This window comes from Adiantum capillus-veneris, chromosome 28 (genome assembly GCF_014529385.1).
Source record: "Adiantum capillus-veneris isolate H3 chromosome 28, ASM1452938v2, whole genome shotgun sequence".
Classification (NCBI taxonomy): Eukaryota; Viridiplantae; Streptophyta; class Polypodiopsida; order Polypodiales; family Pteridaceae; genus Adiantum; species Adiantum capillus-veneris.
In genome coordinates this window covers 46,345,988-46,361,385 of record NC_140958.1, presented here as the reverse complement: position 1 = coordinate 46,361,385, position 15,398 = coordinate 46,345,988, and the positions used below count along the sequence as shown (strand labels likewise).

General features: G+C 40.6%; 2 pseudogenes; one reads left to right on the top strand and one right to left on the bottom strand.

Moving 5' to 3' along the window:
* The first annotated feature begins 571 nt into the window (after positions 1-571).
* Positions 572-11,675, top strand: LOC147420378 (uncharacterized; annotated as a pseudogene).
* A 2,474-nt stretch (positions 11,676-14,149) lies between these two features.
* LOC147420377 (uncharacterized) lies at positions 14,150-15,052 on the bottom strand (annotated as a pseudogene).
* Between the last annotated feature and the right edge of the window lie 346 nt (positions 15,053-15,398).

The following is a 15,398-nucleotide window of genomic DNA, read 5'->3' as shown; positions in this document are numbered from 1 at the left end:
TTATTGAGTGCTGGATGTGTTGGATGTGTATCTCCATGGCTTGAGGAGAAGGACATAGTCCAAGTCAAAGAGTTTGTGGATGAAGAATATTCCTCTTGTCAACTAGCATATGCTGTTGTTCAAGAGGTAGACTATACTCTAAAGCGAGTACTGCTAACAAAACTTCAAGCAATGAATAGCAGTTATGCCCAATGGAGAACGACTACCAAAGATGAGGATTGGAAGCTTATATCAACTTGTTGATCTGTAGTCCAAGGGTGGAAAGTTTTAAAGCAAACAAGAGTTATAGATCAGGATGGAAAAGTGAAGTTCCTACCATGTGTGTGGCAGCAAGTATGATATGCATCAAAATGGATATTATTTGTCTCTTGCTCTATGTAGAAGCTATGCTTTTATGTTGCTTTTTTTCAATTTTCATGAATGATTTTAGAGACATGTTATTTTATAAAAGTTTAAAGTGGTTTCAATTTTTTAATTTGTACTCATACTATACTTTTATTGATCACAAAGCTTAGATGTCTTTTTAATAGTATTTAAGTGGTGTCGATTTTTTTTTGAATTCATAGCTTAGATGGATGAGGATGATGTCCCTATTCCTTCATACGAAGACATCTTTTGCCCATCTGAACCAAAGTTCAAATAGACAAATAGAATGTATGGAAAGAAGCTTTTGGAAATGTACTTCGACGAGCAACATAGAATGCTCTTGGACAACTATAGGATGGTTAGAGGATGGTTTAGAACTATCCTTTTGTGGATGATTTGCGCCACAATCGCCTTGAGCAACAGAAAATTCACGGTCTTATTCAACTAAGACCGATGAATTAGCACCGTTGAAGTTTGGACTCGGCAAGGCAACCTACCAATGGGAGGAGACACACATTATATCAGTTTGTGCTAACCTATGCACAATCGCAACGAAAATATGATAAGAAGAAGACTACAAATGATGTAAGTGTGTATATATTTTGTAAGCATAAATAAATTTGGCTTCATAGGGGCCTTATGAAAGAAATTAACTAAACTCATCTTACTTTTCAAGGCACATGGAATTGCAGAAAAAGAAAATGGTGGTACTATTGCTTTGAAAGGTTCAACTGTAGAGGTAGTACTTATATTTTAACCTTTCTTTCTTATATTTAATGTATATGCCATGTGTTTACTTAGTTTATATATGTTTGTATAGGTGTCTAGTATTGAGCTAGTAGATGTAAACCCTAAATTATGTAATGATGTGGGAGAGGAGACCCATGTAGATTGTATGCCATTGGCGATACAAAATCAAGCTGAGGCCCATCAGGATTAATTGGTTCATTGAAAATGGTGATTCTTTTCATAGATTTATGAATTGATTGTCTTTGCAAGAATTATGAACAAAATTTAGTACTTTCATGTTCCTAAGTTTAAAATTGAAATCTTATGAAATGGTTTATCCATTATAGAGACAAGATTTACTCTCTATGTGGAAGAAGACCAAAAGTGTGAAATCTTCATTGCAGGAGCAGGTATATGTTTTTCTCAAGTAATATAGATGCATAAACATTAAACGATCATAAAAAAGTTTTTGTGTACTTCTTTTTGTCTTCTATAGGAATTTCAGTTTGAAGACCTCAATTTAGATAATGTGGATGGATCTTTTCCTTCTTTTGGAGCATTGTTTTCAAATGGCAATGTAAAAAGAGTCAAAGCCATGCTAGAGCAAAGAGAAAGTCTTTTAAGTGACATGCCATTGAAGGTAATGCCACTAATGGCGTATATGTTTTGTTTTTACACATAAAGATTCTCATGTATGTTTTATATTTTTTAACATTAGTTGGGTATGAGACTGTGGATTCTGTTTCATCATCATATCAAGCAAATAATCATGAGGCTTCACAAAAAAGTACTAGAGAGAGAAAGGTGACTCACTACAAGGGGCTATTCATATTAGCGACGCTCACACAGCGACGCTCAAAAACAAAATTCCCGGCGTCACTATCAGCATCGCAAATTTACTTGTAAATTTGCGACGCTCATAGCGACGCCGACTGGGCTAAAAAAATAACAAAGAGCGCCCAAAAACTCAGATCTCAGATCTGAGTTTTTCGGCGCCCTCAAGCAAGGAGCAGGTAACGCTCTCCCTCTCTCTCTCTCTCTCTCTCTCTCTCTCTCTTATCCACACACACACACACACGAGGAGAGGAAGGAGAGCCAGGTATGCTCCTTCCCTCTCCTCACTCTCATGTTCCCTTCCCCTCTTTCTCTCTCCCTCTCTCTCTCTCTCTCTCTCTCTCACACACACACACACATAGTGTTTTTGAGAGAGAGAGAGAGAGAGAGACAGAGAGACAGAGAGTACAAACATAAACAAAAACGCACACACACATACATAAACAAAGAATGCACACACACATTGAGAGAGGAAAAGAGAGAGAGAGAGCATGCATAAACAAAAAACGCACACATTGAGAGAGGAAAAGAGAGAGAGAACATGCATAAACAAAAAACGCACACATTGAAAGAGGAAAAGAGAGAGAAAACATGCATAAACAAAAAAACGCACACACACATTGAGAGAGAAAGAGAGAGAAACTAATTTAACGTCGTAGGAAACTATTTAAAATTAAAAGACTTAAAGATCTAGCCGACGAGGAGTTGAACTCAAGACCTATTATTCAAGAGGGAAATGGCATAACCAATCTATCATACTTGGCATGGGTGATAGAAAGGTTATACCATTTATCTCTTTTTATTGGCACACACATCCACACACGCGCACACACACAAGAAGAAGAGAGTTATAACGTCGTAGGAAACTATCCTAAAAGACATTAAAGATTACGTTAGATGTAGACTTACGTTAAATTAGATTTAGGTTTATTTAAGTTAAATTAGATTAGATTTAGGTTTATTTTTAATTAGATTTACGTTTATTTACACTAGATTTAGATTTAAGTTATATTAGATTAGATTTAGGTCTCCATAGACTGCGATGCCTGCATGAAGCGGGTGAAGAAAGCCCTGAATGGAATATAGGGTATTGCTGCCTTCACTCATGGTGGGCTCCGTCGATCCAAAAGTACTGGTGAAATGTCTTCAGAAGATAGGGAAGAAGGTGGATCTTCACGGCGGCAAGAGTCACTACATCCCCGATACAATGACCATCTAGACAACCTCTAGTCATTCAACAGCAACTTCAAAGTTAGTAACAAGAGCAAGAACGGTCTAAAGGGCCAATTGCTATCGTCAGATGTGGATGGAGATGAGGCAGCGTCACCGCCGGAAGTTAACTCTCACATCTTTAGTGATGAGAATGCCAACTCTTGCCGAGTTATGTGAAAAATTATGTGTTAAATCAGTTTTAAGGTTCTTATAATCCCTGTTAGTTTAGTTCTTTGTTTTTAATATAACATAATTTATGTTATATTTAGATTTATGTTATATTAGATTAGACTTAGGTTTATTTAGGTTTACCCACACACACACACACACACACAAGAAGAAAAGAGTTTTAACGTCGTAGGAAACTATCCCAAAAGACGTTAAAGATTAGGTTAGATGTAGACTTACGTTAAATTAGATTTAGGTTTATTTTTAGTTAGATTTACGTTTATTTAGATTTACGCTTATTTACGTTAGATCGAGTCCACGCAAGAATTACTTACGGTTTAGGGTTTAGAGTTAGACGAACAGTGAAAAGATCTACTGTGAAAAGATGTTAAGATGCTGTGAAGTGCTACAGCTAGAGAAGAGGCAAAGGGGTTTTGTCCACTACATGCAGTATCATGTAGACGTGGGCCTGTAGATTTCTTGTACCCACAAATATAGGTATTGACCAATAAAGACGAGATTATAACCCGGTGGTTCTGATCTCCGTGCACCTCTAGACCGAGGTGTGCGGGGATTGGACATGACTAGAGAATGTGAGGTAAAGAGAGAGAGAGAGAGAGAGAGAGAGAGAGATAAGACGAAGAATGCCAATAGAATATTAAATTTGTTGTCCAGGTTATAAGATTTTTATCCTCATTATGAGTTGTGACGAGGATGTGGGACCGTCCAACCAAAACACCTATCTCTCAACGAGGGTCTTATGTCCTTGTAATCAATGCAAGCATGATGTGCGATGGACAAGACGTGTTTCTTTGCAGCACGTTCGTGAATTTGGTGAGTTCGATCCATCTATTATAGATCGAGTTGTTGCCAATTATAACTCGTCGGACTCTGACGTTAGCCAACAAGCAGCAATCTTGCAACCCAATAGACGTGTTCGCAGGCGCTTTGGTCAAGGAGCATATGTGAGGCCACAAGATGTAGCCTCTGACAACTCGGGGGATGATCATGGAGAGCACATTCCCAACGAGGCAATGTTTGAGCCCGAAATTGATGAAATGATCGAGACAATCATGGATTCAGAAAGGCTTATCTATGATGATATGAAAAGTGGAGCCGATACGCCATTGTATAATGGAGCACGTATGTCTAGATTGAAAGCACTCCTGGTTCTTCTCAACATGCAGGCAAAGTTTGGATGGAGTGACACTAGCGTTACAGCGCTTTTCAGGTGATCTATTACAATTAGTTTACTTTAATAAAACTCTAAATGTATAATGATCTGATAGATTTTTACACGACTGTATCGTATTTTTATGTTGTGTAGATTGCTTAAAGAGCACATACTACCAACTGACAATGTGATGCCAGATTCCTGAGATGAAGTAAGAAAGATTTTGCGAAACTTGGGGATGGATTACAATTCTATCCACGCTTGTCCTAATGACTGCATTCTTTTCAGAGGGGAATACATAGACATGGAGAAGTGTCCGAAATGTGATTCCGAAGATATCGAGTAGATCTCCACGAGACAAAAATTCCACAAAAGGTTTTACGACATTTTCCTCTGCTTCCTCGCATCAAGCATTTCTTCGAATGTAAGTCCATGGCCGCTCTAGCATCATGGCATGAGGAGAATAAATCTTCGGATGGTGTGCTACGAATTCCTGCAGATTGCGTAGCCTGGAAACATATAGATGGAACATGGTCGGATTTTGCCAGGGAAGCTCGAAATTTGCGCTTAGGCCTGGCTATGGATGGCGTAAATCCATTTGGTCAAAGATCAACATCTTACAGTGTATGTCCCGTTGTCATCGTCAACTACAACATTCCCCCGTGGTTGACTACGAAGAAGGGGCACCTATGGCTAAGCTTGATTGTGCCAGGGAGATATAAAGTGGAGAATATGGATGTGTATCTTCGTCCACTATTGGAAGAGCTACAACAATTGTGGATTGGCATAAAGGTGGTGGATATGAGCCGACACACAGGACGACGGAATGCTTTGATCAGAGGCATTCTAATGTGGACCATGCATAACTATCCCGGGCTAACAGAATGCTCAGGTAATCTATTGACACGTCTCACTCAGACACTGTAAATCTTGTTTTTTCCCATAGTTGATCTATTATCATGTGTATACATGCAGGGCTTCAAACAAGCGGATACAGAGCATGTGTCACATGTGGACCTAGACTGAATGCACGTAGGGCGCCCTCACTGAAGAAGCAAATCTACGAAGGTCATCAAGCGTATCTTCCAGAGAATCATGTGTTACGCGACGGCTTTTTGGAAAGAGAGCCACCAAGGATGTCTGCACAAGCATGGTTAGAGCAGAAGGAGATGTGCGATGACAGATTGCCTCCAGGGATGAAGAGACTATCTCTATGGTACGAGTTACCATACTGGCCCTGACTCATGATCAATCACCTTCTCCATCCAATGCACATATTCAAGAATGTGGGTAATCTACTATGGGACCATCTGACCGGCAAGAAAGATACTTTGGGAGCCAGAGTTGACCTTAGAAATGTGGATCGTATGGAGCAATATTGGCCGCAAACAGCGTCTAATGGATCGATAAAACTCCCTAAAGCACCATCGATTTTCACAGGAGCCCAAGAACGCACAGTAAAAGAGACCATTCAATCTTTGCGGACCCCCACTGGCGTAATGCACTCGCTCCGAACGTGTTTTACTAAAGAAGGAAAGCTTACCGGTTTGAAGTCACACGATTGGCATAAAATGTGTCAGGTACGTTCATAGTGGACTTTAATATCATTGCATAAAATGTGGACTTTAATATCATTGTTGCACATACTTTACAGTTTATTTTACCGGTTGCCATTGAGGGATGTTTGTCTCTCGACATCCGTAACACAATCTACAAACTTGCAAAGCTGGTGCAATGGATCTCACAAAAGGAGATCAACGTAGACTCCATACCATTTGCCAAACTAAATGCTGCGGAGCTTGTGTGCATGTTTGAGAAACATTTTCCTACTACCATGCTAACCATTCAGGTGCATCTTCTTGTTCACATAGTTGATGAGGTGGAAATAGCTGGCACAGTTCATTCCAGATGGATGTTCTTCTTAGAACGTTTCATGAAAACGCTTAAGGGATATGTGCGTCAAAAGGCACGTCCGGAGGGTAGCATGGCAGAAGGTTGGTTGGTATCAGAGTCCCTAGTGTACATTGGAGAGTGGCTAGACGGATTTGATAAAGCCCGGGACACGCTATGGCGAACCATAGATGATGAGCGCATATCTGGGATTGTCATGTGCAATCTCGGTGTTGAGAAGAAGATGACGGAAGATCTAGAGGCTAAAATCAACCGATCTTGCATGCTTCACAATCCAGTGATGCAAAAGTGGATTTCACAATATGAGGATGCAAAGAAAGAGCGACAAAGGGCACGAATCGAGTGGAGACGGGGAAGACGACCACCGATGCACTATCCGATGGTTCTGGAGAGCCTACCAACCTTCATGAGCTTAAGATGGTTGCACAACCAATTGAAAAGCGCACAACACTGCGGTGACGAAGTGACTGAGGAAAAGTGGGAGTACTCTAGGGGTTGCGCGACCAAGGTAAGTTTGCAATGTACGACTAGCTAGTGACTTTATTTCTAAACGTTTGAACGGCAACTCATAGTCTTTGTTCGTTGTAGTATAAGTCATACACAGCAGCATGGTGTAAAGGTCGACATTTTAGGGTGGAACGAATCGACAAAAAGCGTTTTACTCAAGATTGTGGAATCATGGCAAAATTTGAACAGTCTAGTCGACGACGTTCCTCTGATGCAGATCTTGTGTTGGCGGAACTCACTTACTTCGGCACACTGCAAGAGATTTTGAGGATCGATTACAGAGGATTTTTTGTCGACTTGTTCGATGTGCAATGGTTCAAGATAATCATGGAGGGTCGCAACGCTACTGTGCGTAGAAGAGAGTCTGGTTTTCTTGAGGTGGATTCTACTAAGAAATGGACTGACCTAAGAGACACTTTCGTACTACCCGAGCATTGTGAACAAGTAAGTATGTAAATAGTTAACATCCCCCTTTTACAAGTTATGTGCTTGAAAGCTCTCATGTAAGTTATGTGGCTCTGGCAGGTAATATTTCATCCTACAAAGTCTACATCAAATTGGTGGTACGTCATAGAGGTATCCCCTCGTAGTGCAAGGACGTATGAAGGCTACCATGTGCCAATCACAACGGCATCAATGGAGGAGATCAGAGAAGATGCTCAATCAGAAGCCGCTGCGGTGGTGCCAGACGAGCATCAAGATGCTACTACTCTATATGGGGTGCATGCAGAGGAGCTACAAAATGAAACAGAGGATATGTGTTTAAACGGAGAGCTCTATATAGATATAGGAAGTTATGCTGAGTTATGCGAGGATGAGAGAGAGATCTCTTAAAGCCACAAATATTGTATTTGAACAATTTTGCTCCGTGTTGTAAAAGCTCTGGCTCTCTAAGTACCTTCCATGGTGTATAACGCTCTTTTCTACTCGCGCTCACATCTTTTGATTGAAAATTCTGAGTTTTCGACTTGCCTCTTCTATCACTCAATTCATTGCGTCATTGTATTTATATGCGTCATTACGTCATTGTATTTAATAGTCTTTACGTCATTGTCTACTCTATTCATTCAATATTAAGTTTAAATATTCGTGTGTTTAATGCAGGTATGGATGATGAGGAGTTTCTTTCTTCTTTGTCACCGCAGCAGAGACAGTGGTACGTGGAGCGTCATCGCTCTGGCGCATCATCGCGCGTTCCTACTCCATCCGCATCTCCCTCTCTTTCGGAGCATTCGGCGCGCTCCAAAGCTTCGGCGTCGATGAGACGAGCTTCACACTCGTCTAGACACCGGCGCTCTAGTGGTGGCGGTGGCAGTTGTTGTGGGGATTCCGCCACCGATGCCTCCACACCGCCTCGTGTTCAACGAGGCTCTTTACCCTCCCCTTCTTTGCCCGCCCCCACATCAGCCACAGCATCGCCATCTACGCCAGGTTTTGCACGGCTGACTGTTCCTAGCAGCTACACACCTCTACCTACTCCGCCAGGAGCCACCCCACTCGACACTCCTCGCTTCGGGGCCCAGACGCCGGTGGAGACACCTGACGTCTGTACCCCCATCGACACGCCTCTAGAGACCCCTGCCGGGACACCCAGGTTCACGCGTCACCGGCCAGAGGGCTTGCCTTACTCCGTCAACTTCAGCGGCGGCATCATCATGGATGATGACGGCAAGAAGGTGATCTCGCGCATGCGTGGTCTTTGCTCTCAGCTGTTTAGACACTACATACTAAACAAATGGAGTGAAGTACCAAGTGATTTAAAAAACAGAGTCATCAGCATACTTCATGATGAGTTTCCCGTTCCAACACAGGATCAGCGCTTCAATGAAGACCTGATGAAGATTCGAATGCGCGAATACTGCAAACACAAGCGTTCCGAAGTGCAAAAAGCAATCAAGCATGGGTGGAACAGGCCAGATTGGCTGGCCAAAGAAGATTGGAAGAATGCGAAGAAAGCAGCGTGTGAGAATCCCGACAAGTGGAAGCAACAAAAGGATGCAGCCAGAGCGCGAGTAGAGGCAGGGAGCTTGCACCACTTGGGGAGCGGTATCATTTGAGGCCGATTTTGTAAGTGTTTTCGCATTGCTCTTTATGTTCGATAGTTTAGGGTTTATGAGTTTTTTAATTCTAACATAATGAATTCTTTGTATGTTTTGACAGTGGTCGATGACAGGACGTGATCCCACACCGTACGAGCGCGAGTACGCAAGCAGGAAGGGCTTAAACGCCCTGATGGACATTCTCAGTTCTCGCGGCGGCATGGTTAGTATTAGGGTTTACTCTTTTCTATTTTTTGTATTGATTTACAAATGTCGTTATATGTTTATACTTACTGAAAGCTGTCTTATTGTCTTTTTTTGCACAATCCGACAGATACGCCGCTTAGACGCGATGAGACGTCTGACTAGACGACGTCAGTTTAGCCGTAGCTAGATAGCATTAGTTTAGGGTTTCTCATAGCTTATGTATCATGAGACGGATTTTATACATCTTTTTGAACCATGTATATTATTACATTTGTCACCGAAGTTCATTTTGCCAATCAATTCTTTATGCCTATGATGTTGTACAATTGTCATTATTACATTTCCCAATCAATTCATTTTGCCTATGATGTGTACAATTGTCAATTTTACGCTTGTCAATTTTGCAAACAATGCATCTTGTGGGTGACTATTTTGGGTCTATTATCTACCCTTGCACTTTTTTTAAAAAGTGAATCAAGTACAATATGGTTGATGGGTGGCAGGGCATTCAATGCCCTGTCACTAAAACCGTCGCTATTTATGGCTCTGTAGCGTCGCTATGAGTGTCGCTATAGACTTCTGTTTAAACATCGCTATAACCGTCGCTATAGGCGTCGCTATGAGCGTCTCTATATAGCGACGTTCATAGCGACGCATATAGCGACGGTTATAGCGACGCATATAGCGACGGTTTTAGCGACGCCGGGGGTTATAAAAACCCAGTGTATTTCCGTCGCTAACAGCGTCACAAGAGCACACAACCTCTTGTAGTGACTGTTGGACGGATACGCCGCGACGGACGTCAGCATAGCGAGAACTTACCTAACATATAATTGTCAACTAAGGACGGAGCTCGACCCGCAGGCGCGTGGAAGCAAGTAAAGGGTGTCAACCTCTACTCGACCGACTAATGACTACTTCCTACAGAGATATCAAATGTGCATGCCATCGGTTCTGTGAATGTGAGAGTCTCCTATGATGCTACAGCAAGCCAAAATCCCATTAGACGTTCTCGAAACGTTACGAAACATGAGGGATATCCTATCAACACCAATAGGCCACTCTCCCTAAGGTCCGTGACCAAAAAAACCTACCCAATATCCTCCCTGCAGAAAACGCGTAGGATGTCTGGCCGGTTTTTTCAGGTCGACGTTTTCGAGAACTAAAGTGCCTAATGTGTAGCTCTACTCGCTCTGATCGTGTGGATATGCTGAAATGCAAAAACGGACAACAGTTACTCACCGAAACTCCAAAAGTAGCTCGCGGGTGAATCTGCCAAAACACAGACGAACGCGTGTGATGTAAGCATCAACGTGTAGCTCTCCTCGTGGGCAACACACTGCTGCTCTCCGTTTGCGATTCCGACCACAGTAGCTCCTGTAGCACACACACACACTCTCTCGCAGTCTCCCAACGACACAGAAGATCAGATTATTAGAAGTCTCTTTACAAAGCTTTAGGTTTTGGTTTATATACTAAACCTTAGAAAACCTAATGTCCGACCAAAATGACATGATTTGTCCCTAGGCTTCTATAGAGCTTAATTACAACAATGTGAGCTGACTTTGCTCATCCAACAAGCATCTCTGGCCAAAATACAATTGCCGACTTAAAATATGAAGTTCCCGTAAACATTACAAAAGTGACCTTAATGGCTCAAAATAATAATAACGGGATATTCGATGATGTCCATGAGCTTGTATCTTCACATTACAGCATCCATCTTCGTCTTCATCACTTCATCACCATCTTTATTTGGAATCTTTAGAGAATCTTTGAGAAATCTTCATGGAATCTTTGTGGAAGCGTTGTTGAAAGGTTGACCTTTCAACAGTGACAATCTCTACTTCAATAAATTCTTTCTTTGACTTGTACTCAATGTAATAAGGTGCATAGTTTTTGTTAAAGTTCTTCAATAAGATTACATATTTTGTTCGTGGGATTATTTAACAGATTAGTGTAAAGCTTAAAGAGTCTCTTGCTACTAAGCTTGGAAAAGAATCTTCCAAGAAGATAAAGAAGTAAACAAAGGAGTGTTAAAAGTTAACTTGCATGTGTAAGCAATAATACAAATTTGTTAATACTAAGCTCTTTTTGTTGAATTTTTTAGGATGAGAAATGCATTGCAGGTGACACATCGAATGTATATGTTCCAAATTTTGATGTAGTAATTCTCATCTTTTTTATATTTATCTCTTTTGTAAAATGTATTTTCATAAAACCCTTTGTTTATAGTAGTAGCTTATGTGTTTATGTAAGTTTCATCTTTAAATATGGAGAAGGAGGAGACTATTCTCCTTAAATACTTTGATCTGCAGACAATTGATGACATGTATCTAGTTTTAAAAGCTAGTTACTACAAGATTAAAAGGGAGGAGAGCTCATTTTTTGAGCAAAAGAGAGGTTTGAGTTTGGAGGAAATGAGAGTGAATTTGGTGAGGTGGTTGGTTGATAGTAGGAGGGTTATCATTGAAAGGCGACTTGATCATGAGTTGACTTTTGATGAAGTGAAAGTTGTTTTTATGTAAGCGATCAAGTGCAGAACAGACCATGTATTGAACATCATATTTCATGTTATTTGTCGTTCTCTTGGTGATATAACATTTTATTGTTTTAGAACCAATTGATTATGTCTTTTGAGTTAATGAAGTTATTTTTTATTTGCAAAGAGATTAAAGCTCAATGTTTAAATGTAGTCACTTTAAATCATAAGTTTGACAAGAGTTTCAAGAGAAATCTACTTGATTATGAGTAGTTTTATTGTTACTTTGAATTGTATGTGATAGAAATGTTAAAAAAGACTTGATCTTCTTTTAGTCAAAGTTGTTAATTTATTGATTAGTGTAATGTGTGTTATAGTGGATGATCCAAAAATGACGCAAAGATGGTACATCGGTCGGTTTAAAGGCTAAAAAATGACTAATATTTATCTATAGATCAATCAGTTTGTTTATTTTTGTAAAAATAAATTTAAAAATGTCCATTCAGTTTTCTATATGTAAAATTTTATAGGACGTCCCTCCAATTTTGTGTATAGCATTTTTTTATGGACGTCCATCTGATTTCCTATATGTAAAATTTTGTAGGACGTCTCTCCAATTTCTATATAGAAATTTCTTATGGACGTCTATCTAACTTTCTATATGTAAAAGTTCCAATGAAAGCCTCATCTAATTAATTTCTAGGTACACTACCTAGCTAGGAAATGTTCCATTTTTTCTACATTGCACTTTTTCTAGTTTTGATTGTATCAATCAAAACCAGAAAAAGTGCAATTTTTCTAGATAGTAAATAGTAAATTATAGTATATAGTAAATTCTTCTTTTTTTTTATCGAAAACGTCTCAAAAGTCCTTGTGTTATATATATATGTATAGCGTGTCCATTCAGGACAACGTTCTATTACGGTTACATTTTTAATGTAATTAAAAATATACATTCAGTGATTTGATGATCTCTCTCATACTCCCCCTTCTTTAGAATGAAGAACAGGTTTGATAGAGAGGTTGTTGCAGCACGCATCATGTTTGTCTTTAGGAACTGCTTTGGTGAGGAAGTCAGCCCACATGTATTCTGTGGGTGTGTATTCCAAATTAATCGGGTGTACTTCCTTTGTGAGATGGATGTAGTTCCGTGGCTAAGATCTTGAGTAATTTCCATACCCAAACAGTAATGAAGAGAGCCACCATTGGTCATAGGGAAGGCTTGAGATATTTCAGATTTTGCTTCCAGCATGAGTGGAAGTGAGGAAGCTAGGGGAACTAGATCATCAACGTAAAGGCCGATGATCACAAATCCAAATGAGGTAATGCGAGTATAGATGTTTATCGCTTTGAAGACAGGTGTACCCAACTTGGAGCATGAAATGGTGAAAGCGATAGTACCATTGACGAGCGGCTTGTTTAAGGCCATATAATGAGCAATAAAGGCGACATACATTAGTAGGATGGTTAGTGTCAACAAAGTGTGGAGGCTGTTGCATATATATTTCTTCATCAAGTTCACCGTGAAGGAAGGCAATTTGGACATCCATTTGATGAATATGAAGTCCGTAATGAGCAGCAAGTGCCACCAGCACACGGAAGGAGACCATGCTAAGAACAGGAGAGTAAGTTTTTGAGTAATCTTTGCCAGAAACTTGAGAGAAGCCACGGACAACCAAACGAGCTTTAGAGCAAGAAATGGAACCATTGGAGGCATATTTATGCTTCAGTAACAATTTGCAGCTGACAATTTGACGATCCGGTGGTGGAGGGACTGTGGGAGTGAAAGGCCAGGAGGCCTCCCACTATCAAAGGCACACGGAAGCATTACATTAGTGTGTGTGTGTGTGTGTGTGTGTGTGTGTGTGTGTGTGTTACACAGAAAAGGAGATGAGAGAGAAGGTAGAGAGAGAGAGAGACAATACACGCAAATAGGTGGTTAGGCGGGTATTGCATTGCTATGTCATGTGTGGATACATAGGGTAGTTAAATAGGATGATGATGAGTGATCTAAACGGGTGCTCGTACCCTTTGGGTTCTCAAGGCGTGATAGCTGGTATATATTATTATATTCCAAGATTCCCCCTCAGTTGAATGCCGAGAGAGAGAGAGGCGTTGATTACATCTTAATCCTAATACAAGTACACGTAGGAGTGCCTATATGAGAGGGTTGTGCTTTCTATTTCTGTGATTGCAAAAGCAATCAGTGCAAGAAGGAAGAAACAAATTTTGGGTTTGAATCTGGGACCTGGTGTCATCCAGGATCAATCAAGAAAGTGTTGAAGGTGAAAAATTCGATGGTGAGGTTTCATCTTCCATCGTGGCTTCATTTCAAATGCACATGACTTGATAACTTGCGAGTGTTGAGGTCGACTCGCTTCATTAACATTACTCCCCCCTTTCGACCTTGACATGAGCGTGCATATTCATCGGTAAGACTATGCAAAATTAAGAATAGAAGAGCATAGCATAAACCGGCAATTACCATTTCATTGTCGTCACAAGCATTGTTGATTGTCATTAGGTTGAAATTGTAACTGAGTGAAATAACAACACCATCATTGAACGCATCTTCACGCCAATGATTTTGAGTTCCAAAATTGCGGCACAAGGTTGGTTTTTTATTCCGAGGCATAAAGGCCATCATCCTTTTTGGAAGAATATCCAGTGTTGAACAGTGGAGGATGTGCATAATCTTCATTAAAGAACATTGGCTCAACAGGGTGTAAATATCTAGTAGTCGGTATATTATCTTCCCGGGGAGATCACTTAATAAAATGTAAGCTATCACGTGACTTCAACAGAAGGGTATTTAAAGTTCTTGAAACTTACAAAAATATATATACAGAAGGGCATTATTTTTTCAAATTTGAAAAAAACTTACACATTTTAAAGGAAAAGTGTACATTATATGCTTAACAAAATTCATAGATAAGGGGTTTTACAAGCATGTCTTGAATGCACGTGATATGGTAGTTTTACACATAGTGAACCCCCCGAGATTATCTTCATCCTCATCTGAAGCATGATGGAGTGCATTAGCAGCCGCAAGGAAAAATGATACACCATATTGGAAATACGAAGAGCTAGCATTGCAGGGGTCATCGAGTGAGGATTTTTGAGAGAGTGAGGTTCCATTTCTTAATCAGTCACAATGTACTGGTCTTGATCTGCAAGGGGAGCCAAGAATGTTTCAAGTACTGTATCGTCATCACCATCAACCTATCGGTTGACAGGCTGGCTGTAAGATTGTAATCCAAGTGTATCATCAATGTGAGTAGCAGGAGGACGGACCTGAAAGGCAGAGGTGGAGGAGATGTCTGCCTCATTTGGCTCACATGCTTGCTTGAGTAGATCGGAATCAAGGAATGCTACAATAGGTGAAACATCATCTGCACGGTTGGCATCTTTGATTGCATCCATTGCGGTAGGAACAGGTTCGTGTAGGAGCCGGATTTGAGCATCGGATGCCAAAAGAGGAAAACCAGCATGATTTGGCTCATTGCATTAGCATATCAAACTAATTTTTTCTTCATCAACGGCTTCTGTGTCACATTCTGCCTTGATTTCAGTAGCTAGGTGGGTAGCATTTAATGTAGTAGCAAGTGCGGTAGCAAGGTCAACCCCATTTGTTTCATTTATTGGCTCCATCAGGGATTCAAGGAAGGCGGTGATAATAGCTTCCTCATCATGGGTTGTTGCATGAAAAGCTCCGTTTGCACTATTTGCATCTTTGTCTACACCAGGGTTGACGGTGGTTCCGGTTGCC